Source organism: Lissotriton helveticus, chromosome 8 (genome assembly GCF_964261635.1).
Source record: "Lissotriton helveticus chromosome 8, aLisHel1.1, whole genome shotgun sequence".
Lineage (NCBI taxonomy): Eukaryota > Metazoa > Chordata > Amphibia > Caudata > Salamandridae > Lissotriton > Lissotriton helveticus.
In genome coordinates, this window is record NC_136069.1 from 346,560,930 (window position 1) to 346,585,087 (window position 24,158).

The following is a 24,158-nucleotide window of genomic DNA, read 5'->3' on the forward strand; positions in this document are numbered from 1 at the left end:
ACGTGTATTTTCTCAAAATATCATTCAATACTCATTCAATACCACAAATGTGATTTTTGTTTCGAAAATAACCTAGGATTGCATTTTTCTCAACCTCCAGCTGCCTCTCTTTAGTGTTCTTCTGAAGACCCTGAATAGGTTAGTGCACCTTTAAGAAGCACGCACATGGTGTCAACGCTGTATTACTTTCCACCCAGTCTGAGGTTTATTTACTACAAGCTGCATCAATGAAATGCATATATATATATATATATATATATATATATATATATATATATATATATATATATATATATCCAAAGACGCTTGAGGCCGCACAGCACTGCAGGCGAGTAACAACTCTATTTAAACCAAGCAGGCAGCTTAACATCCCTTGGAAGTCCATGGCCTGACGCGTTTTGATGCCGCTGTTTGCATCTCCTCAGAGGCCGTGTCAGCGGAGGTGATTTGTGGCTACCGCATGGGCGTATAATTCGGCAGCATGCATACAGGAGTAAAAAAGAACTCCATATCCCAGAAGCCAACGTGATCATTCTTTCTGCCCATTGGGGCACACGATGTTGCTACACAAGTGGTGATTGGAGGACTACTATGCTGCTAACTGACTGTTAAGCCTATGAGGAAGATTTTTAATAGAAACGCATCAGGGCATGTCAGGTGCTTGTAATTCAGTTACGCGTCACGTAAGGTTTATGGCGTGAATAAACCTTGTTACCGGGACACGTTACAGTAACTCTGTCGTTATTTCCACCCGAGTGCTCGTTTTGGAACGCCGTTTTTCGCTGATATTGCTCCCGGCTGCTCCGCTGGCAACGAGCCACCCCAGGAGAAGGAGAGGGGTTTCCAGCAGGAGCGCGTCTGCTCCGACCGTGGGAGATTGCACCGCCGTGAACACCGGAGGAAGGTCTGTGTGGCTGTTAATCATGGCAGCCTGTTCCAGCGCAAGGGATGTTAAGAATTTGGGAATGGTTACACAGAGTGCGTCTCTAAAGCTTGGAGGTGTTTGGGAACATATATATAAATATATATATATATATATATATATATATATATATATATATATATATATCTCTAAAACACCAACTGATTGTGGTTCTGATCCAAAACCAGTGTTATTTGTGATGTCATCAGTGACCGGATTATACGAGGGGTTCTTGTTGTGCAGCTTAACTGGAAAATGTATGTGGTTTTTATGTTTTGGATCATAATTATAGCTTTTCTTAAGGTACTTTTCATGTTTGTTTAAGATTGATTGAAGTAGATTTATATAGCGCAACTTTTCCACCAAGAGGTTTCTTTGCACTCGTGAACAGGCTGCAGAAGCAGATGAATAAGATGGCTCTGAATAGCCAGGTTTTTAGATTTTAATGAAAAGAAAGTTGATCTTCAATTTTGTGGGTGTCAAGTGAAAGTGAGTTCCTTTGCTTGGCTATCAGCCAGGAAAAGGAGTACAGCCAAAGTGTACCCATTTGTAGTGAGGGATCGTAATTAGAGAGGCAGTAGATGGCCTTAGAGTGTGCTTAGGACTGAATTTGAATTTAAAAACATTTGTACAGCGCACTTTTACCCAGCGGTTTCATGGCGCTATTTGTGTTGCAGTGGGCGGCAGCAGTAGGAGGAGGTTAGACAGAGTAGGCTTGCGTGAATAGGAAGGTTTTAAGATCCTTCCGGAACTGAGGGTAGGAGGGCGAAGTGCGGAGGGCAACAGGGAGGGAGTTCCAGAATACTGGAGCCAGGACAGCGAACCTCGCTCCACCCGCCCTCTGTTTTTTAAATCGGGGGGTAACTAGGAGGGCCATATGAGAAGAGCGTAGCTCTCTGCCTGGGAGATAGGGCATGACAGCAGAACATATGAATTTAGGGGCAGTGCCTGACCTAGCCTGAAAAGTGAGGCAGCCGAGTTTGAAAAGGGCGCGCTCTCGCACCGGCAGCCAGTGTAGTGCTTTAAGCAGTGGGCTGGCCCCATGATATTTGGGAAGGCCATGAATCAGGCGAGCAGCCTGATTCTGTACCAGCTGCAGGCGGTGGATCGCGTAGGCGGGGGCCCCATTGTAAATTACGTTACCGTAATCGATACGGGACAGTACCATGGCCAACACAATAATTTTTAAAGCAGAGAGGGAAAAAAAACGAGAGACTTTCCTAATTATTCTTAGGGAAAAGAAACAAGAGGAGACAACTGAACCAATTTGTGAATGGATAGAAAGTTGTGAGTCTAAGAAAATCCCAAGAGTTTTAACTTTAGGCACAGGGGGTGGAGGGGCACCAAGTGAAGGGGGCCAGAAGGAAGGGGACCACGGACTGCAACCACCTCCGGTCAAGACCAGCTCGGTCTTGTCTGGATTGAGTTTGAGGTGGTTGCAGTTCATCCAATCCTGGATAAATGTCATGACTGACTGGACATTCTGGGCAGATGAGGGAGAGTGGGAGAGGTTGAAAATTAGCTGGAGGTCATCGGCGTAATTAAACACCGTGACCTCCAGCTGCTGTAACATAAAAATAAGGGGGTAGATGTATAAGTTAAATAAAAGGGGGGAAAGTGACGAGCCCTGAGGGACCCCGCACTCTACCTTGCGGGAGGCCGCGGCAAAGCCAGCCAGATGGACCGCTTGAGTTCTCCCGGCTAGGAAGGACTCAAGCCACGAGAAGGCCAAGCCCTCTATGCCCGCCGCCCTGACACGGCTGAGGAGGATGAAGTGGTCCACCGTGTCAAAAGCGGCGGACAGGTCTAGAAGTATCAGGGCTTGTGGTACATTAGTATCAATACCCTCCAGTAGCCTGTCCATTACCGAGATCACCACCTTCTCCGTAGAGTGCAGGGGCCTAAACCCAGCTTGACAGGAGGAGAGGCAATGATTTGCCTCTACGTGGGCACTCAGAGCGGTCGTAACATGAGTCTCAAGGACTTTTGCTAGGTAGGGCAAGAGGGAAATAGGACGATAGTTGGAAGGGGAAGATGAGTCGGCGCCAGGTTTTTTTATAATTGGAACGACAACCGCTGATTTATGTATGCTGGGGACGGTGCCATATGTAAGTGAATCATTGAGAAGGGTCAGGGGCGGGGTAGGACAAACTAGGTAGATTTCCCTAAGGATATGAGCCGGGGCGAAGTCCAGGGGGGAGCCTGATTTGACTCGAACCAACAACGGAGGGAGGGAGTCATTGGTTAACAATGGGAAAGTGGTCAATTTGGGAACCGTGGGGGGTGGGGAGGGGTTAACAAATGTAGGGGAGGGGGAGGAATGTTGAGTTTAATTTTTGCGACCTTGTCAATAAAAAACTCATTGAGTGAGTTACAGAGGGACTGGGAAGGGGGGATGGTGGCCGTGGCTCTGCCAGATGAAGCCAGTTCGTGGACAGTAGAGAATATTTCCTTCGAATGATACTCTGCTGCCATTACCCTACTCGTGTAGAACTCAGTTTTAGCATCAAGGATGCCCTTTTTATAGACTTGTAGCACGGACAAGTAAACTGTCTTTTGCTCGGGGCTGTAGGTTCTTCTCCAAGCTCGCTCGGCCCTCTGTGCAGCCAATTTCATTTCTTTTAAGTCTGAAGTGAACCAGCGATTGGCGGCATGGGCTCGCTTGACTGTGAGTCGCCTTAGGGGGGCAAATTCATCGCCTGCCGAGGTCAGCCAGTTGTCGATGGCGGCCAGCTGTGAGGTAGCTGTGAGGCCAGATAGCTCAGGGCTGGTTACGGCCAAGGTCGAGCAGAGGGAAGGCATGTCGGTTTTGCCCCATTTCCTAACCCAAGTGTTCTTGGGGAGTTGGGGTTTAGTCATGGGGGCTAAAGCGAGGGAGAAGGTGATGATGGAGTGATCTTACCAGGAACAGGGAGCTATTGTGGGGGATGTGGACGGGATATTTAGTACCCAGATTTGGTCTAGCGCATGGCCATGTGTATGAGTCGGGCTATGGACAAGTGGTGAAAAATTTAGACTAGTCATGAGGTTGGTAAACTCCCTAGATTGAGGACTCTCAGCAGGATCATTGGGCCAAAAGTTGAGGTCCCCCAAGACTAATACTGATGAATTGTTAATCACCAGGGTAGCCAAGAGGGTCTGAATACCAGGAAGAAAGGAAGGGGTAGGCTGAGGAGGACGGTAAATTAAAACAAAAGTAAGAGGGACCTGATGTGAAGTCGAGCGGGCTAAAAGGTAGTCTACGTCAGGGATAGGAGGGGAAGGAAGGATCTGAAAATTAAAATTGGTACGAGCTATTAGGGCCACTCCGCCCCGCCTGCCGTCTGAGCGATCAGCTCGAATGGCCGAGTAAGTAGATGGTAAGGCGGCTAACACATTAGGCAGGGAGTCGTCCTTGAACCAGGTTTCTGTCAAAAATAAGAGATCTGGTGCATGGGAATCGATATAATCAAAGAGTTCGTACTGATGAGTGACCGCGGACCTAGTGTTTAGGAGCGTGGCAGAATTGCTGAAAACCGGGTCAGGGGGAGCTGAAAATGATAAGGGAGCAGGGAGGGTCATATTAGGGGACAAGGCTAAGGAGGCTACTATCCCAGGGGGTAATCGAGGAGGGGAAGAAGACAAACCTAGATGCTTCAGGCGGGCGACTGTGTGGGGATCGATGGCCCCGGGGACCCAATAGGAACAGAGCTGAGAGGGTGAGTACGTGAAAGAACGGGCAGCGTCCAGTGCCCCTAGCCCCGGACGGGCGCAGACGGGCTTAACTCAGGCGCAACTCCGGCGCGCCTACGTCGCGCCCGCTGCGCTCGTCCGCTGCGCTGACGCATGAGGGCCGTTTAAATAGGGGCGGAGCAAGGGTGGAGTGTCAGGGATAGCCTATGGTGAAGGCAAGCCCAAACAAAGATGGCGCCCGTTACCGCTGGGAACCCGCGATGGAATCAGCCCCCAGCCGGCTTCTCACCTTTGGAAGAAAGTGCTCAGGTTAGTAACCTGCATAACTTTGAAATACAAGGTTAGACGATTTTAAAACAATGCAGGGATAAGACCGCCGCCGCTCGTAATCAGCGGGGCAAAATGCAGGGATGAGTTAAAATTAGCGCTCTCAGCAAACGCAAGCCAGCCCACTGCCACCGGGCTGCTAGCAAACACTGCCACCGGGCTGCTAGCAAACACTGGAGAGGACAATAAGAATGAAGTGTATTTCTGCAATAGAGCACTTCGCAGTTGCTGAAGGCACTACGGTAAAGACTAAGGGCATGATTACGAGTTTGACTGTCTTCCTGCGGGCTACCTCACCAGCGCCCTGCAGGAGGACCGCCAAACTCTAAGTTATACCGCCTGCCAGATTACGAGTTTAATCCTGGCGGGCGGAGTGTGCTGCAGTGGTCACATGGCAGTGCCTTTCTAAGGCTCAAAGGAGAGCCTTAGAAAGTCACAGCCATGAGAGCACCGCAGCACATTCCTGCAGGGGAAGAAATGCACCATGTTGTGCATTTCTTCCTGTGTGGGAACAGGGTTCAGAAAGATGGGGGTGCACCATGTGCCCCCATGTATGCACCCCCATGCACAGAGGAGGCAGGGGGCTCTGTAAGGGCTTCTCTATTTTTATCACTGACACCCTTTTCATGGTGGGATCACCCCAATGAAAAAGGAGGGCGGTGAGGAAACTCGTAATATGCTTTTTAGTGCCGCAGTGGCACCGCCAGCATATCTCAGACCCTGACCACTGCACCACTGCTGCGGGATCAGGATCCCCTGTGGTTGCAGACGTCCTGTGGTGGTCCAACTGCCAAAGTTACAGACTGCCACCATAGTTGTAATACGGCCCTAAGAGATTTGAAAGTGAAGCTTTTGATAGTAGGATTCCACTGTAAATTTTCAAAGTGAGAAGCAATGGAGGAACAGATGTAGAAAGCCAGTATGAGAAAGGCTGCTCCATTCTAAATGATCTGACGTTTATGGGAGAGATAGGCCTGGATGCCCAAATAGTGAGAGTTCCCTTATTAAAGATGGAATTAATCAAATATTGATTTACTGTTTTTCTAGAGGAAAGGGAAGGGAATGATTTTTCTAAGCTTGTGGAGATAGCAGAAACCAGAGTCTGTTACACCACCAATTTGGCAGGATAAGGAGAGCAGTGGTACTTGGGTAGGGTGGCATCGAGAGCAAAAACCACCAAAGTGAGGACCAGATGAAAGTCTTGTTCTCAAAGATGAACCCTTCAGTTGTGTTAGTGTTAAACATGAGGTAGTTTCTAGACATCCAGTCAACAAATGCCACCATCCACACACAATCTTTCTTCAGCGTTTCTAATGGTATTGTTGATGGATGCAATGGGTTGTATGTTCTCAGAATAAGGCATTTGACCAATACCGAAATGAGACACACAAGCGGATGAATGAAGATTTGGGAGAGGATGGGACTATGGGAGGAATCTGAGGAACACCACGAGAAATGGGGAGGGAGTGGAAGGGAAAATGGTGGAGCGACTGAGTATAATCTGTGCGAAAGAATTGCAGCTAGGCAAGTGCTCTTTTAGAAGTGCCGTTAGTAAAAAAAATTCAAATGATCAAAGTATCATAGGATACTGTGTTGAAAGCCACCTAGAGTGCGAGCGGAATCAGAGCGGCAGAGCAATCCTATACCATGATGAAGGACTGGAATTATGCCTGGGCACCAAAATAAAAATGGCCCCCATTGGAGAATTAAATAGCCAGATTTGCACATTGGAACAGTTTGGAACTTATAAAGACATAGGGTCTGATTTAGAACTCGACAGATGGGTTACCCCATCACAACGGTGACTGATATTCTGTCCTCCAAAATATAAACCCCATTTGATTTAGAACTCAGCAGACGGGTTACTCCGTCACAACGGTGACGGATATCACACATGCCAAAATATAAATTCTATTAGGAAAAATTGGATTTATGTTTTTGTGGACGGGATATCTCTTACTGTTGTGATGGAGTAACCTATCCACCGAGTTCTAAATCAAGCCCTTAGTATGGACGTGTTGTACAAGGTATTGAAGGCTGCATGGGTTTGTACTTGCTGCAGGCAATGTTTGTTTTAATATCTCAGAAATCTAGAGTAAAAACTGGCCAGTAGACCACAGATCAGGCTCACAAACTGACAAAAACCGGACACTGACACCTGACCTGACACCAACCTCTCTGACCTGCCAATCGGGCACTGCCTGATTGCCCAATAAGGCATTCCACTCCTAATGGAGGGCACCCATTAGTGACAGCTGTAAGAGCATTTACCTAATTTATGTACTATGACAAGAGTGGAAACCTCTTTATGCCATTTCTAGAAGATCATTATTTTGATAAAAGCAGATATCTCCGTGTTTACAGCTTTCTCATGGATTTTGGTGATAAGAGATAAAAGGGAAATGATCCTGTAGTTGCTTAGGTTTGGAGGGTCGGCCGGGGGTTTTTAAAGCCATGGTACGACTAGAGCTTATTTCCAGGCACTGAGAACAGAGGCCAAGGAGAGGAACGTACAGCAGAGATCATGAAATATAATACTAATGATTACAGAGTTGTGAACAAGAATATGTGGAGGGCAGGGTTCTAAGGGAGAAGCAGATTTGAAAGAAAGCATTGTAAAGCTGGGAAGTCAGGAGGAAAAGAGACAGCTAGTGGGTTGTAAGGAAGCAGGAATGCCAAAAGAGGAGTACGTTTTATCAATTTTTCCTGTCAAGAATAGGGCTAGAGTAGAGTGGGAGGGCTACATTTGGTTGTGGTAGACAATAGGATCACAACATTGTTTTACAATAGAGAAGATTTCATGCAAGGAACTGTTGGCAGCTTTGATGTTGGAGGTATAGTTATGAGAAGTTTATATTTTTAATAGCAAGGGCATAGGCTACTTTTGTCAAACTATTGTAGTCCAGACTTCAGCAACATTTGAGTAACTTACATTCACTGTACCATAGGGCGGGGGGAGGGTAATAGTGTGTAGTGCCACAGTGATCTAAGAGTTATAATTTTCCAGGCATGTAGTTAGTTCAGGTGTATATGCCGGGAGACACGAATTAAGAGCAGTCCTACAATTAGTGTGATTGACTTTGGCACATTGTTTAATATAAGTTGAAGACGGACGACTAGGATCAAAAGCGTCTGGCTCTGTTAGTGAGTGGGTCAAAATTATTCAGTTGAAGGCCACGAAAGGAGAGGGCATTGAAAAGGGGCAACAATATCAGGCTGGTCAGAGGTTTATAGGTGCATATACATAACCACTAGTATGGTGAAATTGGCAGTCTGTAAACTATGTAGGGCCAGAAACTCCTAAGAGCAAAGCTGAACTTAGGGCAGGGACTAGGAGGGTGGTAAAGTTCCAGGAAAGAATGTGGAGGATGTAAATCTTACGGCAGAAAGACTGGTATGACTGAGTAGAATAGCCTATAAAAGTGCATGAGAAATCTGACGAATAGATAACAACCAGTCCATCACCCATTTTATGGGGAAATTGTTATGTGCTTTGGCATAGCCGGAGGAGATGGTCATAGCAATATTCAGGTCAGAGGAATCATTAAACCAGGTTTCAGTGATGAACATTAGATCTAGCTTGTGGGATTAGTACACAGTTTCAAAGTGGAGAAATCTGACGCTGACTGAAAAACCTATTAAGATCCAAAAATTACTGTTGGGAGCTGCAGGAGAAGTAGAGGAGTCGCTGGAGGGGGATAGGTGACACAACTACAGTGTATAAAAAAGCTACAAGATTGACATATACATTTATCACTCAGAAGGTGATGTGAGTAATAGTAGGGACTTATTTTATGGGCAGTTTTAAGAGCTTTGAGAGTCTAAGGAGAGGGGATGAAGGTTCCTGGTGCTAGGCGAAATCCGGGTGGAGATATGCAGGGACATGGGTAGCCAGGCTTATCTTTTGCATACCTTGTTAAGTTGCTGATTTGGGTGCCTAAATGTAATATCCCGTAACATATATTTTTAGTAAATGTTTGCGTTTTGCTACGGTATATTCGGAAACTATTGTGGTATTTGCCAACACGCCAGCCCTTCGTGACTGTTTCTATCTGCCTGGTGAAGAACATAGCTTTTATGCGAAATCCAAGTTCATAGAGCAAACATCCTGAGTGCATGTTATGCATATGCAGCATGCAAGATACATATTTTCTCTGTATGAATGAACCAGAGTAATGGAGGACTGCTGGCTGCGTTTTAGTAGCCCCTGACTTGTTCATGTGCACAAGATGGAGGTGAGGTTGTTTTCACAGACAGTAGAAGTGTATTGCTGACATTCCAGAAGCTGGATGGAGGAGATCTAGATACTTAAGTGGGGGACATGGGGAGGCGGTACTCCATTTACTAATTAATTAGGTCCTTTTACTCAGAGGGGCTACTGATTAGTCTTTATGAGCGCTGTCCTTTAGTAGACGTAGGCAAGTGAAGCATGGGTCTGCAGTCTGTTGTTCAGAGTGTAAGGGGCCCTTCAGGTAAGGCTAGCCTTTTGTCCATTTCCTGATCACTGTTCAGTGTGGGTGTTGCTAGCCAAGTGCAGAGGGGGTCACACCTCTGTATGCTTCTGTGGTGTGTACTCTAGGATAGAGACCATTCTACAGCGGGAAGTATAACTCTACATAAAGGCTGTGTAAGGAGAACCGCCTGGAATGGCTAGATGAAAGAGGAAACCGACCAAAACATGATTTAGAACTTCAGAGAGAGAATCCACATCCCTGTCTGCTCTGACTGTGAACACGTGAAATTCACTGACCCACTTGTTCCAGTTACAGGTTCTCTTTCACCAAGTAATGGTGTGCAATGCAGAGTTTTCAGGAGACTGCTGTGCAAGTACACATCCAACTTCCCAGAGGTGAGAGGACATCACCTAAAATCTGACCTGGAATGAAAAAGCTTGACCTCTGTCCTGAAGCACCTGGAGGCGCCCCTGCCTGCTGAGATCAGGAAGGAGCATGCCAACCCTGCTGGAGGAATGATTGTCTAGGACGAGACAGAAGCAGCTGACCATGGAGCTTGAGAGTCCACTCACTTAGAAAAACAAAAGAGAGTGATCTGTGTGCTCCAGGAACCGGAGAGCAGTCTCTCCGGATCAGCAGCCGGCACCATGACAATATTGTGAAATTGTGCCTTAGCAGACTGTGCCGCTGCGACATGCAGAATTGTGCTGCTACAACATCGTATGTTGTGCCTGAGTGGACTGTGTCACTTCAACATTGTGAAACTACACCTGATTGTGCCGCTAATCTAGCAACTTCAGCTCTAGTGAGCCATGATGCTGAAGCCTACATATCTCCATAGGCTCAGAGTGGCGGCCTCTGCTGCAGTCTCCACGGGCTTGACCCGAGTTTGTGGCACTCACAGCAGGCCCATCTCCTTTGCAAGAGGGCTAAAGAACAAGTTGTGCGGTGAGACTGAAAAACTCCACAGTGGTGACATAAGGGCTACTGTAGGAATGTATGTATGTATGTATGTGGTATTTTTATAGCACAAACCTAGCAAATCGGCAGTGGAGCACTTAAAAAGTTCAAACACAATTGTGAATAATTGAGCGCACATATTAAATAGAGGGGGTAACACTGCACCTGTGCCTGATATCTGCCCAAGTCAGAAGCCAACCCAGGAGAGGTGAGAGAAGAAGGGGGGATAACCAGCCCCAAGTACTGTTGCCCTAGGCGAATGTGTGTATTAAAGTACTTTCTTGTAACAAAGACATGCACTGGGTTGACAATCCGTTATTGCACTTCTGGGTGAATGCTGAGTCCTGAGCTTGAAGCACCCACCCCCACACTACCTCCTTGAAAAGCCTGTGGCTGCTTGGCATCACTACCCCTGAGAGTCAAGTGCTGACTTGACCCAATGTTTAGAGCCACAGTAGGGCAGACCCAATCACTTCATAGGACAACAACCACAGCCCCTACGGCGGAGGCCTAGTAGCATCTTCTTGTCTCTTGGACCTTTGAACAGGGTCTAACCTAGAATTACAGGAGAGTACTGCTAGGCGACATTAAACCGGAGAATGTTAAGAAGATAGACAATATATACTTGAGGTAACTCCCTTTACACTGTGTATATTAATGGAGCGGCCATTCACATCTTCATCCTGTGCTGGAAGTGGCAGAGTCCACAGGGAACTTTTGGAAGGTCACCAGTAGCTCCACTGCAGTTTGTTTAGTGTAATGTGAGGCGACAGCCAAATGAACTGACAATTTAAAACATTGTCGTGGCATGCTCTTGTAATTCTCTTAAAACTGTGCTCTAGGTGTAAGCTTTATCAATGCATTTGGATCAATTGACCTGTATCTGTACTTTACAATACACCCCATCATAGTCTTCTGACTGATAGTTTTATTCTTTCAGACTGATTGAATACAGAACAGAAGAGCACTGCTTGTACAGCCATGAATAAATTAGCTGATAACACTTATCACAGACCTTGCATGGACGTCCCAGGCCTTTCCGAACCACAACCAGTGACCTTGCTTTATCCATATCACTGCTCTAATCATATAGGGTGCGTCTCGCATCAACTCAGTTAACATTAAGGAGTGTCAGGGTGTGGGAAATAGAGAATGCTGGACTTAAACAATCAGCCAAGCTTTTTCCAGTTCTCAATTGGTAGTCATTTTAATGCCAAATGAATCATTGCAGAAATTAAAAAGTTAGAATCAGAAGCTAATCTATTAATAAATACAGTAATGCAATGCGCCATTAAGAAATTAAGTAGCCGGAGCACATTAGAAAATAAATTAATTAAAAAAAAACATCCATAATACAAATGGACCATACAGCATCTAGCCCTCTGAGTGGAAAAGATCATAATGATCTAACTCCTCGCCAAGTATCACATCATTTATAATAATACAGACCGAGACAGCACACACTTTTATGGCACGTTTTGACATATAAAAGCAGCACTAAAATCTTACTTGCACATTTAACAAATAAGACTGCTAATTTTCAAAATGCTTACTAGAAAACGATGTTCATTGGACATTAACTAGTGTGCATAGCAAATAATCATGAATTGAAACTGGGCTATTTCTGCATATTCATAACGAAAACATAGCAACGGAGAGCTCAGCACATAACCTTAAAATGTTTTTTTAAAAAATTGCTTCAGTGGAAAATGTTATTTCACATACAGAGACAGACTATGGCTGGAATGAATTTCAGTGATTGTTCTGCAAAGCAAATTAAAATAAGTGCTTGTGCGCACCACTAAAACATGCACTTTTCAAAATATGGCATATTGCAGCCTGTTATGCTAACTAAACCAAGCCTATGTTAAGCATTTATTTACTAATGGAAATTAATTTCCCACCCATAGAAGCCAAAACAATTCATTCGATTTGGGAAGAAACTGACCAGTAGTGCAGACATACATGATCATGGGACATGTGGTCTTGTACCTGGAGTTTACAGAAAACATGGACCACCCAATCCTGCACCCCTTGGAGCCTAGTATTTGCAGGGAGGTCAGAGGGGTAGGAAGTTCCCATATTGCTCTTGTGAAACATCAGAAATCAATGGCTTTGTGAAAAAATTGCATTATATTTTGGTAGCGTAAATTGATCATTGCAAGACCTCACCACTAAAGTTGTCTGATTCTACATGGACAATTTGGGATCAAATCAACAATCTTGATTCGTGAATACCACAGTGTTATGCACTACTGTGCCCAGTGAAGTAGCCCATAGGAAAGAGGGATGTTATGCAATGGCCGTCCCCACTAGTATCTCTGTCTTTACTCCATTCAGGACCAACATACTGGTCTTCGTCCATTCCTTATTGTATTGCTCATCTTCTTCTCACCTTCAATAGCCACACAAGTCATTATTTATACATCTGAAAATCCAAGTGATGCCTTCTGATTAACCAAGTCAGCATTTGCATTGAGATGTTACTAAAGGAGAAGGCAGAACAAATCCATGAGGGACCTCATGACGATTGCAGGATGTGGTCAATATGCACCTGTTATTTCCGTCTATCCAGCAAAGATTGATTTATGTTCCTGTCTTTACAAGGTACACCAACCACTACTTTGAGGTGATCAAACAAAAGTTGTTAGTCAACTGTACCAAGAGCAGCTGATAGGTTGATAATATGGAGGTCACCAGTAGCCTCTCCCCTTTAGCTCAGATGGCCAGCTAGGGAACCTTGACTGGCAATAGTTCAGTTAGCCCTATTCATCAAAGCGTGTCTGAGGTGGTTTACACCAGTGGTCTTATACTCTTACTGTAAGAAATTGGGTTACTGGTTGGAGGGAGTGAAACTCTTCTCAAGCCGCAACTGCAACTCTTCTCAGAGTAATTTAAATCTGGGTTTGCGGGGAATTGAGAAGATCTGCGTCGAAGATGCGTTGGTTTCGAGATGCGACGAAGCTGCGTTGCAAGGTCCTGCATCATCGGAAATCCCATTGATGTGGTCTTGCGATGCAAAGTCCAACGTCGAGGATGCGTCATGTAGTCCGGGCGATGCATCGGTTCCGAGGAGCTGCGAGCCTGCGATGTGGAGTCCGACATCGTTGTTAAAGCTGCTGTCGACAAGAGGTGCGAGGCCCTATGCCAAAGATGCGTCGTGCAGCTGCGTTTCTGATGGGGTGACGGCAACAGATGTGGTGTGGATCTTTGTGACAGTTCTGATCCAAGCAGCAGTGCTTGTGATTGTGCTATGCAGAAGAGTAGATGCATCGGTTCTGCTTGCAAACACCTCAGACCCACTTCCAGGGGTCCAAGATTGGGGTGGCACCACTTGGCAGAGTAGACTCGCACATGGCAGAGCCCAGTTGCAGGGCTGTTGGAAGTCAGTTGTGTCTGTGTCCCTGAATCTTCGGATCAGGAGGCCAGCTATCTAGCCCTTTGAGTCACTCTGGGTTACTGGGTTCAAGAGAGGCAGGTTCAGTCCTTCTCCCCCAAACAAACGGGCTGGAGACACCAGGTCTGAAAACAGGGAAGCAGTCCTTCCGAGCAGCAGTCCAGCAGAGTAGCAGTCCTTTCAGCCGCATAGCAGTCCTTCTTCTTGGCAGAGTATCCACAGGCCCAAAAGTGTAGTTGGTGTCTGAGGTCCAGGATTTATACCCAGTAGTACCTTTTAAAGTGGGGAGAAGCTTTTAGAGACAGGCATTTGATGTGGAAAGTTGCCCTGCCTTCCTGGCTACAGACTAACTACAGGAGGTATGCAGCCCCTTGTGTGGAGGTAGGACGCAGCCTATTCATGTGTAAGTGGGGCTGGTCCCAGCTCCTCCCACCCATCTTACTAGTGAGGGCCTATCCAGGCTCACCTAACTCCTATTGTGTGTGATTGTCTAGGAAGAATAACAACATGTACAAAATCCTTTTCATTTAGAGGGCTGGGGGAATGAGCGAAAAAGTATGTGGGTAGCTGTTTGCACTCTCCCTTATATTAACATAACCACAATAAAGCAAACTTGCCCAGGACAGGCTATCAATTATGGGAACCAGACATCCACATTAATGAGCCAAGTAGGGGAACCTACTTACCCTTTGCCGCCACCGCCGAGAGTCATTCAAGGGCTGACAGAGACGCAGGGAACACCGCCGCCACCGCCAAGAGTCCAGAGGCACCGGACTCCGCGCCGCCGCTCCGGGAGACCACAAATCCCGGCAGGCCACGCGGCGGCGCGTACTGAGTGACGCGGCTTGCGCCCAGAGAGCGCCAACGGGCTGATAAAGAGGAGCAACCCCCGCATCGCGGGACGCGAGCGGGACGCCCGGGGCGAAGCCCGGGCAAAGGGCGGGCCCTCTACGGCCCTCCAAGGCACGAAAAGGCCAGGCTAGGCCACCCTCCTGTCATCCATTCCCTGGCGCTGACAAGGTACTGTGCATATTTTGTTCATCTAGCACGCATCACTGCGCTTATTTGCTTATTCTGATATCCTGCAGCCGCGTGCTGATAATCGCGCTGTCCGCCCCATTATCACCAATACCTGCACTGGAAGTTTCCTGACCTCTTTCTCGCCTGTCAGTTGAGCCCTGGATATCCTTCGACAGACTGCAGCAATCATGGGGAAAAAATTGGTATCTGCCCCCACAGATTCACTTAATACCTTAGACTCCTACTTGGTCCAAGTAGTCAGTAAAATCAATACTGAGAGAAGGCAATCTTTAGGCTTGAGCCAGTCGCCTATCCTGCCCACTGAGAGTCTCTCCCCAAGCGATCTAAGCTCTGCCACACCGGATACCCTGCCTGATAACCCCCCCACAAATCCTACAGATTTACCCCAAGCTAACGGCATAGAGGCTGATGACCCTGACCCACTGATAAACTTAATCGATCTCTCAGACAATTTCGCTAACGATTCCAACACTCAGGCTGACACAGTGGATGAAGTTTTTTCACCCCCGCAGCCCGCTACACGGGCGGTTCGAGCCTGTAGGAAATACACAGCTAAACGGGGAGGGAAACAACAAAGCAGGAAAAAGCCCGCCACACCCCCGCCACGCTGTGAAGCGAATAATGGGGATTTTGACATCGACGCAGAGTCAAGACGCAGAGTTGATGATGACCTATTTAACAGGATCCAAGATATGATAGACATTAAAATCAGAACTATCATTAAGCCCCTGATTGGGAAGCTGGACAAACTTACTTCTGAAGTGAAAAAGCTGGGAGGGGCACAGAGTAAATTGGTAGAAGAAGTGGAGAATTTAGCTTCTCTTGTCATAGACATGTCAGCAAAGGATGTGGCGGTCGTTCCTAATGAAATCAATTCACCACCCATCTTACAAGAGCTACCGCCACCCTCTCCTCCTACCTCTCTATCCCAACCACCTCTATCTGCTTTTAGACAAGATACAGAAGCCGCAGACCCTCCCATTAGCGTAACCGCTGCCGAGGTTGTTATGCAACCTGCGGATGTCTCAGCCCAATTCATCTTGGAAGCCTCACCAGTAGTCCTTGTACTGGCCAATGTCCCTGTCTTAGCACAAGACAAAATAGTCTATTCAGGGCCTGAAAGATAAAGCGTTACATTGGCTTTCCAGCAATATGTATATGGCACACCAAGGGTTTGATAAATTGGCTGGGGATATAATAATGACTAGGAGAGTACCTTGGATTGGGAGTAACCCTAAAAAGTTTAAAGGGGATTGTGTGATTTTAAATTTTGCCAACGCGGAAGTCTTGCCAGACATCTTGGCCAATATCTTTCCACCTCAGCGTCGCAGTGGCACTATAGTCCCGCTTACCCTTAAATTTTTCTACAGTAAATCGCAGCTGGTCACTACCCGCAGCATCCCCAACCAAAAGAGACCTACTAAACCCATTAGCTGGGGAGGGGATACTAGACCTCGACATCCTAATGGCCACCTTCAATTTATAACAAACCCAGACCTAGGCAGATTTAATTACCTGAATGAGCAATACACCAGGCCCACCATGCTACTTGAACCAAGCATGGCTAGCTGGGGTAATAATCACCTGGGTGGCAATTATCGTGGCCAGGGGGACAGGTTTATTTTCCCGATGAATAATGACCAGTTTAGGCTACGCCCAACCACACCACAACCCATATGGAATATGCCAGCGCTTGGCCAGGGCCAAACAGCTACCCCGCTTGGGTGGGGTTTTGGTACCAGAAACAGGTATGGTCCTCTATCAGATCTAAACACTTGCGACTGACTTACTGAGGGAGGAGATTCAGATGCTCCAACCCAAATTAGCGTAGACATTCAAAGTCCCATTCAAGGGGTAGCCAAAGTGGGACCTCCAACGCCACATATAGTAGAAGGGGTGGGGGAGGGGGCCAGGGAACCCAGGCCATCCACCGATTCCTGTAAAATTATAAGCTGGAACATTGCAGGCTTAAATACGAAACGTCAGGACAATGCTTGGTTGAGCTTTATTTCAAAGAATCATATCATTGCCCTGCAAGAAACTTGGGACACATCCGCCAATCTTTGGTGGGACGGGTTCACTAGTTTTACCAAACCTGCAGTAGCCAGCAGAGCGGGTAGAGCCAAAGGCGGCTTGGTTATTCTATTTTCTTTAGACCTGATAGGTAGTTCCAGCAGATTAGTACTGACTCTGATAACATCTTAATGGTCGAAAGGGTGATTAATAATACCAGTAGGACCCTATATGTTAATTTTTATAATTCTGGGAATAGCGATTATAGAGGGCGCAATATCGCCAACCTAGACAGCTTTTTATATTCAGCATCTCAGAATATCGAGTTCGTTTTTGAATTAATTTTATTAGGCGATTTTAACATTCACTTATGTAACCTAGCATGTAAGGGAGGGGGCGCCAGCGAGGTGGATGACGTCGACCCAAAGGGCCCTCACTTTGAACACTCTGCAGAGGGGCAGGAGCTAGAAGAACTGCTTGCTAATTATGATCTGTACGAACCTGATGGGGGTATAAGAATGCCAACCTTTTTTGGTACTAAGCATGGTACAGTGATTGACTACATATTTGTCTCACAAGGCATCTTAGGACGGTCCAAGGATTATCGTACAGTATTAAGCCATCATAGCGACCATAACCCCGTATCACTTGAAGTGGCCTGGGGAGCCCTGATGGGGGTATCCCCAATCACAGCAAAACCCGCACAACCTCTGAGGGCCACTGATAATGACAGACGAGTGAAATGGGCCAAAGTGATTCCGGAAAACTTTTACGCACTAAACTTCCCAAAAATCAAAGACAAGGTTGAACTCTGTAAAAAACCAGGTGTCCAAGGGAAAGAAATAATCGCAGCATACGAGGCAATATGTGCCCAGGTGTCAAAGGACCTCCTGGCAAAACCCACTAAGGGAACCACAGGAACTAAACGCTGGTTTGACGCCGCATGTTCAATTGCCCACAGAGAATTGTTGGTAGCCTTAAAAAAAGTGCCTAGGGCTAAAGATGATATTTCCAGACTAAGGAAGAAATACAAGTCAGCCATAAAGAACCGTAAGGACACTATCAAACGCGAGGCCTGGGATAATCTCCTCTCAGCGGCAGTGCTGAAGGACAGCAGGAGATTTTGGGAGATCATTAAACAACCTTTTTTCTCCGACGATAAAAACGCACCCATGGACTGCGTAATCAGTGATGGTAAATGGTTGTCTCATTTTAAAAATGTATATGGGGGCGCGGAAGAAGGAAATAATGCGGCCCCAATGCCCAGCATCAAGGCACAATCTATCATCTTTAACCCCGAAGAAGTGAAAAAGGCCCTCTTGTCAACCACAAAACACAAGGCTCCAGGCCCTGACGGAGTCCCCGCTGACTTTTTTATGTACTCTCCAAACCTGTGGGCGGAGGTTTTGACAAACGTGTTTAATGCTGCGAGAGGCAATCAAGCTCCTGCCTCGTGGGCCATATCCACCATTGTACCCATCTTCAAAAATAAAGGCCAGCGGGATGATCCCGCGTGTTATAGACCTATATCCCTCCTGGATTCAACTATCAAAATCTTGGGCAGAGTACTGTTATCCAGATTGAGGGAGAATGTCGAGGGTTGTGGTGGGCTGTCCGAATTGCAATATGGTTTCAGAGAGAGAAAAGGGACCATTGAACAATGTATTAACCTGCACTTACTCATCTCCAAATACACTGTGGCCAAGGAGGGTTCTGTGTTCCTTGCTTTTATGGACCTCTCCTCGGCCTTCGACCTGGTCAATAGGTCAAAACTGTGGTCGATTTTGGTGAAACTGGGTATTGACGAAGCCTTGGTTGGTTTTATGGCGTCTATGCATCAGGAGCTTTTCGCAGCGGTTAGAGTGTCAAACCAAGGCAGATGCACCCCATTGTTTAAATCTTTAAAGGGGGTACGGCAAGGATGTATCTTAGCCCTCTTGCTTTTTACCATCTACATTAATGGCTTGGGAGAACATCTGCAGCGCCTGGAAGCGGACGTTCCGCGTGCAGGAGGCTCCGCAATCCCGGCACTCCTGTACGCGGACGATGCCGTGTTAATCGCTCGCACTGGCGTTGGCCTTCAGCTCCTTTTGGATGCCTTTGGCTCTTATATGGAGAACTTGGATCTTAAAGTCAACGCCACTAAGTCACATACGATGGTATTGGGGCGCGGGTGCTCTAAAAAAACACATAAATCATTTTTTTGCAGAGGGGTTCCTGTCTCAATGGTGGCCACATTCCCCTATTTGGGGGTTCTGTTTGATCAGAAAGGCTCGTGGGGCCCACAGATAAGGGCAAAGAGGTTGGCTGTTAGCAGATCTTCCTCAGCGCTCCTGGGTTTCGCTGGAAAGTTAGGGGCAAGGCCCATGGAAGCTCTTTTAAAAATCTATAAGAGCAAGCCCGTTGCTATTCCTTCATACGGGTCACCTTTGTGGGGGTATGTAAACCTTGACCCTATTCAGAGGGCAGAAAATAGATTTATCAGATCTCTGCTCTCTGTACCGCAGTCAACCCCAACCTATTCTATCCATAAAGAGGTGGGCCTACCCTATTTGGCTGATACACTGAGCCTAGCCCCCCTTACATTGTGGTTGAAAATGTGGCTGAACGAAGACCTGCCTCTAAACCACAGAATTCTTCATGATGTCCTAGCACTTGATAAACATAGCAGTATCCCCTGGTTGGCGTACATAGCTAAATCTTTTTTAGAACTTGGTCGCCCTGAACTTTTTCTATCGCCAGAGAAAATCAAGGCTGAGGACTTAGACCTTATAAAAAAGTCTTTTAAGGAAAGGAAGGAAGCGTGCCGCGAGGCCCACGAATTGCTGAAACCAGCAGTAAGGGCTCATAGTCTTCTGGTTAGTACACCCTCGCTCGCACCTTATCTTAGCTTTGTTACCTTCCCTTACCATAGGTTTTTACTAACTAAGCTTAGATTTAACCTATTACATTCTTGTCTAGGTTCTCTTTTGAGCTGGCAGAAACCAGACCTAGCTTCCCCCTGTCGCTGCGATCATTTTTCAGTACAGGATACGATGCACTTCGTCATGTTTTGTAGTTTGTATCATGAGCAGAGGAAAAAACATTTGTTGCCAATCCTGAAAGAAGCTGGCTTCATACAGGTGCGCCCGGCACTGCTCTTTTTACAACTTTTGTTAAATCCTCGCATCTCTTTCTGTACTGCTAACTTTTTGGTAGCCGCGGCCAGGGCGAAAGCTGCTGGCTTAACCCCGCCTTAAATGAATTGTTTTTAAAAAAAAAAAAATGTTTTCTTTCTGACATGAAATGTAAATATTTTATATATGTAGATAGTTTTTCTTAATGTGCAGCTTGTTTACTGCTTTTTATGGATGTATTTTATGTGATGTTCTTGTGTTCGATTCTTTGCATGACTTGTAAAAGTCGAATAAAGATATTCTGACTGACTGACTGAGCCCATTATCTCCTTTTTAGGATAATGTATGTCCCAGCAGCTGAAGTGAGGACCGGGGGGGGGGGGTGGTTTAGAAAAGAGGACAGGATTGCCTTACAAATCCAGCTGTACTGGCTGGCAGCCCTTGTTGTAATTAGAGGGACTGTTCAGGGATGTTCGTGAGGAGTGGAGAATTCTAAAGGCCACTTACACCTGCCCGTTATTTTAATTCAGTAATTTATTAATGGGTGGTGTAGGGGTGATTAAAAGTAATTATTGGACACTTGAGACACTGTTATGCAAGTTGTGTCCTATTTAGGTTGACATGTTTCGGCCCAAGGGCCCACTGATGGGTCCAGGGCTTTCTTCAGGACTAGGATCCTGTATGTCTCTTTTTCGTACCCTGTTACAAGTGTTAACACCTACTCAGTGTGCACGCAAATATACTATACCAGTTCCTAATAGCTAGTCAAAGTCAATTATAGGGTCACAAATTTTGGGACAGATAAACTTCATGGTGGATTGGGACGAGGGTAGCCTTGTAGTCACATATTCATCAAAGATCTCTCGCTGCCGCTATTACCTATTTGTGCATCTCTGTCATCTCACTGGTCACCAGCGTGATCCCGTTTGGAAATTGCGACTTATTATATGTAATAAGCTAATTCCAACGTTATCCTTTGGGAGAGGTATGCATTGCAGTAGTGAAAAAGGTATTTTAGAGTTTTTCTCTACCAAGACATGTAAAACGTAAAAGTACATGTCCTGTTTTTTAAATACATTGCCCCCCTGCTCTCTGGGCTGTTCAGGGCCTAACCTATGAGCGGCTCATATACATTAAAAATAAAGGTTTGGACCGGACTAAAGGTTTATTTTGCCAGGTAGACATGGCAGTTTCAAAATGCAAACACAGACTGCAGTGGCAGGCCTGAGACATTGTTTAGAGGGCTATTTACGTGGGTGGCACAATGAGTGCTACAGGTCCACTAGCATCATTTAATTTACAGGTAGTGCCACTTTACTAGGGACCTACAAGACAATCAAATATGCGAGTTGGGTTTAAGCCAATTCTATCTTTTTAGGGAGAGAGCACATGGTCTTGGGCATGAATCCACTCCTTGACTCTCCTACCAGTGATGACCAGAACAAACCCAGAGAGCAGCACTGCTACAGTGCACAGCATATCTGTGATGCTAAGAGAGCAGAGTCCCACTATTCAGTGACTGGGAAATGGGGCACATGAACAGCTCTGGAGGGATCACGTAGTGTGTCTGCAAGTTATGCTAGTGATGGCTGCCTTTAGCAAACAGGTAGGACCAATTCTCCGAGGGAGGCTTGATCGGGAGAACATCTGTTGGGCCGTTCACCGATTCATGTGATATGTGTGATTCATTTTGACCTAGCTACAGGGCCGGTTATTATCATGGACGAGCTGGGCCCGTGCCAATCTTCCCAGGGGCATAAAGAATGGTCTGCATAAATGTTCTGCAAACAGCAATACCCGCTTCCTTCGCTCCTGTGATTCCTCTAATCATTTTTAACATGCTGCAGTCTTTGTTTTTAGCACACGATCAGTTCCCTACCTTGCCCTTCCATCTACCTCTCACTCTCATCCACATGCCCTGCACTCCCCAACAAACAACTTGGAACCAGCCTGACTGAACTAAATTGTCGGTGATTCAGGTGAGCCAGGGAAGGTGTGGAGATGCCTGTTCAGAAGCAAGTACCTGCTTTGATTTAGCCTGCCAGGTACTGAACTGCCAAAGGTAGCTGCTGCCTCATTTTATTTGCCGTAAAAACAAGAAGATGATGGATGGAGTGCTGAAACTTTTCAGACACTCCCCTCCAGTCACAGACCTGGGTTGAATCCATCATTGGCCTTTAGCTCACTTCGCCACTCCAGTTCAGGCCCAGCCATATGCAAATCAGTCTTGACCCTGTGCCTCATGGGGACAGTCCAGACCGAACTGCCAAGCCAGGTCTTCCCTTAACCGGAAATAAGCACCTTGGGACCGGGGTCAGGGTAATTCCCACATCAGCCAGGCTAGCTTGAATCCAGTGGCAAAGTGAGTAAGGGACCCACGTCTGGGGATACCCTGCCAACTTGGGGCGAACAAAGCAAACACAAGGAGATGATGGATGGAGTGCTGAAACTTTCAGACACTCGCGCCCAGTCACAGATCCGGGTTGAATCCATCACCGTTCTTTAGCTTACTTCACCACCCTAGTTCAAACTGGAATGGCATGGGGAGCAAAGAAACAATGGATTTAGGCCCAGATCTCTGTACTGGGTTGAATGTATGACATTGTTCTGCATTCTGTCCATCTATTGTTCTTTTTGCACTTGTCCCCCTGAGTGGGACGGCTATACCCAGACGTTGTTCCTGTGCTCTCCATGCCACTGGAATCAAGCTATCCTGGCTGATGAGGCGTGAAACCCCAAAACTGGTCCTAGGATGCTTGTTTCCTGGACCGGGAGGGCCTGGCAGTTCAGGCTGGACTGTTCCCATTGGGCGCAGGGTCAAGACTGGTTTGCATTTGGCTGGGTTCAAACTGGAATGGCATGGGGAGCAAAAAAAAACCATGTATTTAGGTCCAGATCTCTGTATTGGGTTGAATGTATAACATTGTTCTGCATTCTGTCCATCAAATGTTCTTTTTTCATTTTATTTAGCGAGGGGGGCACATTTTGTTTACCGCCAAGGGCACTATTGGAGCAAGGACCGGCCCTGCCTGGCAATAATGTGGAACTATTCTTTTAATCCAACCCTAGACGTGTGACACTTGGCAGGGTTGATAAGAGGTAAAATAGTATCATACATGGGGTAAAAAAAAATGACTCAAACACCAACCTGGGAGTCTCACCCGCCGAGCTGCTGCGAAAGTTTGAGAGCTTTGCCTGCCCACAGTTCGGCGTTACACACGATATTGCTGCCCCAAGATGTTTCTGTATATGAAGCCACCAACTAAAAACACACTTGTGGTAAGAGAGATGAGGAGGTTCTGCCCGATAACCTGCATTTAGCCTTACCAAATGGCATCGTTTAGAGATGACCTCATATAAGTATGCCAAACCATTTTTTTTAATCCACAGTAAACATTGCTTGTTGCAACAGGTGTATATGTATTGTATGTTATTCATGTGTAGCTGAAAACCTCAATACGTTTCACTGAAACTTAGTGTGAATCGGTCCAGTAGACCTACATGCATTTATGTATGAATGCTTTGCTTCCCTTCGGTTCCTGGTTTTAGTATCCTAGCCGTTTTTTCGTTCTTTGATATCTGTGTTTTGTTTTTCGTCTTGTTATGCCCAGTGTGTTTTGCTGAGTTTGTACTTTTTTGCGCCTTCCTGGAAACGTCTGCTGTTAACACAAAATTATTGCTGAGTCACTTAAGTGAGGAAACCGCTTGACGAGCCAAAAAGAGTTAACTCTAACGGTGCTGCATTGCACAACATATCTGCTTAAACCAGGTAATGCTCATAAACTGATGTGCAAGAGAGTTCAAAACACCGCGCAAGGAAGGAAGTGCGTCGTTTGCCTGAATATGAGAGTTTCGAAAATGTGTGGGCGTTTCTGCGGGAAACACCTTAAAGGAAACCTGCTCTACGGAGACTTTCTCCCAATCCCTTTTCTTGTGATTTGTTTCAAATGAATGACATTCCCGGGATGTGAAACCTAGTAATGTGAATGGCGTTCATGGTGAAAAAATTATCCGCACTGTTTTGTTTTCTAGTTCACATAAGAACCTTGTTTCTCTTTTATGACTTTGCAGAAATGTCTCTATTTACCCCCCTCTGCCCGTGCCCTCTCTACTGTCCCTTCTGCTTCTTTCGACTAGCTTTGTCGAGCTTTAATAGCCTCCCAGCCCCCCAAAAAAATCTCTCAACTATATTGTTTTTTCTTACCTCTCTTCCTTAACCTAGTATATCTACCTTGACGCCTCTACCTTTACTTGTA

General features: G+C 46.3%; 1 protein-coding gene across 1 annotated transcript in view; it reads left to right on the plus strand.

Moving 5' to 3' along the window:
- LOC144772670 (lysosomal proton-coupled steroid conjugate and bile acid symporter SLC46A3-like) overlaps nucleotides 1-24,158 on the plus strand; it is a 210,686-nt gene that overhangs the window by 154,947 nt on the left and 31,581 nt on the right. The gene's annotated exons all lie outside the window — the stretch shown is intronic.